This window comes from Myotis davidii, unplaced genomic scaffold, assembly GCF_000327345.1.
Source record: "Myotis davidii unplaced genomic scaffold, ASM32734v1 scaffold687, whole genome shotgun sequence".
NCBI classification, from domain to species: Eukaryota; Metazoa; Chordata; class Mammalia; order Chiroptera; family Vespertilionidae; genus Myotis; species Myotis davidii.
In genome coordinates this window covers 368,499-372,004 of record NW_006298971.1, presented here as the reverse complement: position 1 = coordinate 372,004, position 3,506 = coordinate 368,499, and the positions used below count along the sequence as shown (strand labels likewise).

The 3,506-nt window shown below is 56.3% G+C and overlaps 1 protein-coding gene across 4 annotated transcripts in view; it reads left to right on the top strand.

Annotated features, from left to right (window-relative positions):
- SIN3A (SIN3 transcription regulator family member A) overlaps positions 1-3,506 on the top strand; it is a 78,588-nt gene that overhangs the window by 629 nt on the left and 74,453 nt on the right. For 2 of the 4 annotated variants that reach the window (XM_015571020.1, XM_006774575.2), the window contains exon 1: positions 3,134-3,378. The exons of 1 other annotated variant lie outside the window; for it this stretch is intronic. The gene's annotated coding sequence lies outside the window, so the exon portion shown is untranslated. Of the gene's footprint in view, positions 1-3,133; positions 3,432-3,506 lie in introns of those variants that run through there. One more of the 4 variants, XM_006774577.2, reaches the window with a different exon arrangement.

Here is a 3,506-nt window from a genome sequence, read left to right as displayed (position 1 = left end):
TTTCGTTTCTATACGCAAACTGTAGGAGGGACGGTGGGCGCGCTCCTCAGAGGCGCGAGTGCCTGGGGCCACGGTTGTTATGGACTCTGGGGGCGGGGGCAACGCGGGGGAGCCCGCCAGGCCGCGAGCTCGCGCCAACTCGGTCCGCGGCTGTGGAAAACCTCCAACAACTCGGTGGCTTCGACCCGTGCCCCAGCTGATCCCACACACAAGGAGCTGCCTCCTTCCTCGCCCACCCCAAGGCAACAGCCGAAGGGGCGGGGGCGCGGCTTATGAGCGTACCCACGGGGGTTAGTTGAGAGGAGCAGTGAAGGTCGGAAACTGGGAAAACAGTCTCCACGCTCAGACTCGGGAAAAGGAAATGCATCAGCAGGCGGGGAGAGCGTCTCTGAGAGAGGAGGCGCAGACGCCGGGCCCAAGTCGGGCCCAGCCGCTCCTGCCTCCACGCCTCAGCCTAGCCTGTTTACTATCTACTGCGACAACCGCCTGTCCACAGACCCGGAGGAGAGCTGGGGGGCGGGGCCTTTCCCCCTCTCTTCCACCCATTTCGGGCTCCTCCAGAGGGCCCGCCTTCTCTTGTCTTCCACTGGATGGGCGGTGAGACTCCCTTTTTTCCTTCTCGGTTATTGATTGGATAACCTTCTTCCGAACTCCGCCTATCGGACGCTGGGCTGGAGTTTAAGTTCGAGGATTTTTTTTTTTTTCGTGAACGGAGGAGGAGGGATTCCTACGGCCTAACGCGAGGCGCAAGGTCCCTCCCCTACTTCTGATTGGTGGGATAGATAGTCCCGCCTTTGGCGTAGCTAGCTTGGAGGAGGAAGTCCACCCCTGTTCCCCGCCCCCTCTCAGGTTGTAGGCGCACTAGACCACTGGTGAGGCCCGCCTTGCTCCTTAGAAGTGTGTCCCGCCCGGAAGTCCCGGCTTTGGAGTTGGAGCCCGTGGCAAGGCGAGGCGAGCCAAGAAGTCACACAATGATTCATTCCACCGAGGCTCGATATCTAGTAGCCTTTGCGATGAAGTTAGGGGTTGACGGTGCGGAGAGAATTGGGGGGTGGGGGCTTAGTTCCGGTTGATCAGCGTGGGTTAGAAGGAGAGAGTGGGATCTGCCCTTCCGGGCGAAGTATTAAAGTACTGACCCTGCGGTCTGGCTTATTCCTACGCCCTTGGACTTTTTAAAGATCGTTCTCTGTTTAAGCTTGAAAATGCTGCGGCCGTTGTGTTTTCTTCCCAGCGTAAGGCAGCCGTTGTCCTTAGTTGTATTTATCTAAAACTCTAAGCAACCTATGTATGGTTGGTCTGGAGGCCTCAGGCAAGATCCAGAGCAGCTCATCCCCTGTTGACGGGATGAATCCTGCTTGGGTTCGAAGTGGTCAGGTGGGAGTGCAGTGTGGTACAACAGTGCAGGGAGCGGGGTCGACCTAGAGTTAACAGCCCTCGGAAATGCCGCTTCTTCGAAACCAAGGGTTTGGTCCGGGGTTCCCTTTCCTCGGTGTGACTTATTTTTAGAACTCTATTGGGCAGGACTGGATCCCAGCGAGGCTGCTTCCATTTGTCGGCTGCTCCTGAGGTTCAGAATTAGCTGCCTTGTCCTTGTGGCTTGAAGCCGTCCTTCGAGTCAGGTCCACCTGTTGCCGGCGCTCATTCCTTGCCGTCTCCGCCGGATTGGGTAGGGCGGGCACGTTAGGACTTAGGTTTCTGGGGCCTGCCACTTGTCTAGTAGGCTCTCTTGGAGTAGCCTTTGGCTGGAGAGAGCGGGAAAACTCTAGTCCCGCCCCCTTCTCTTCTGGCGCTCAGTGAGCACCCTCCAAAACTTGGCTAGCATCAGTTCTCCGCCCTATTTGATGAATGAATAAAAGCAACCTAAAGACTTATAGCACTTTGTGTGTTCGAAGCACTATGGCAAAGAGAGGGCTTAAGGATTGCCATTAATCCTCGCTTTCCAAGGAGAAGGTGAACAGCCGTTCTTACTATCTTTTGTCCCCAACTCTAATTTTTATCCTTTTTCTGAAGTTTGACTGAAGGTTTATTTATGCCATGGCCTGTTTGGTCTACTTCCTCAGTTCTTCCAGTCTGAGGATGCCTCTAGATCTAACCTGGAGATCGCGAGTGCCTTTTGCTTCACGCTCCGTCTCCCAGGGCCATGGCTGTTAGAGCCCTGCCTTCATTTTTATTATCTCCGCCCCCTTAAGACTGCTTTTTCAGGTTTATGGAGAAGTGTGCTGCGGGTTGACAACCCCTGGGGCTATTTCTCGGCTTTGATCTCCAGTTCTTATTCTGCACCCTCCTTACTAAAAGGAATTGTCGGCTGCTCCGGATATTTGTGTTTACGAGGAGGCAGCGTGAAGAAATGTAAATTATAAAGAGTGAATGGGATAGGAAGGATGAAGTTCTCTTTCTCTGTATAGGGGGCGGGGTTTACCCAAGGTGGTTGTGCCTGCCGCTGCCTCTCTCCTAATCCCAGGGATAGAATCTTGGCTATGGAGGGCGGCACCTCCTGTTTCGGCACTGGAACTCTGCGTTCAGTCTCTAGTGTAAACATTCCACAAAAGGACTGCTAAGGTTCAGCCTCCTCGCGCGGGGCGGAGTCAGCTCCTTCGTGGACGGGTGTCCTGGCCAATGGGGGCCTCTATCAGGCGAGAGCTATCCAATACAATGGCTGGGGCGGGGCATGGCCCGGCAGTGTGATAGGAGGAGCTTGTCTCACGGACATTTTATCCCACATCGATTACTTACCTTCCTAGGGCAGTGGGAGAGCCTTCCAATGCGATGATCGGCGAGGGCGAGAGCTGACTTGTTGGGTCTGTAGCTGAGACAGCATGGGGCGTGATATGTGAAGTCCTCCAATGAGACGTAAAGGAGCTTTTATGCTTCCTCCAATAGTGTTGCGGCTTGGGGGTGGGATTCAGCAATTCATCTCCAATAGGCGGGGTTGAGTTTGGGTAGCTCCCCGCCAATAGGGGCGTGGAGAAGGTGAGCGATTTCCCCCTCCCCTCCCTGCAGAGGGGGAGGGCATAATGTAGACAGGGCACAGCGATTGGCTAAATCTTTGACAGATAGGTTATGCGACCTTTGGCAGAGCGAAGCTGAGTCTTCCCTATGCGGGGCGGGCCGGCGGAGTGGGCGGGATTTCCCGGGTAACAGAGAAGCGGCCGCGGCGGTGGAGGCGGCGGAGACGGTTTCTCCATCTCACCCCCCCTCCCCTTACCCCTCAGAGTTTCCCTCCCTCCCTCCTTCCCAGTCTGGGCATCGGGGCCTGTGACCGCTTCGTTAGCGGAGAGGGAGCTGCCAGTCCTCTTCGGTGGGCCTATGCCCTGCGCCGTTCGCGGGGCCTCATGCTGAGAGGGACACGCAGTAAGAAGCGGTCGTAGCAGCTTTGCGGTGAGAGCACGCCGGGCCGGGGATCCTGGTGGCGGGTAACGCGGGACTCGAAGGTGTGTATTTTTAAGGGGTGACTGACCTTCTCGGCTTCCCGTAGAGCCGGCGGACGGGAGGTGTGTGGTTGTGTG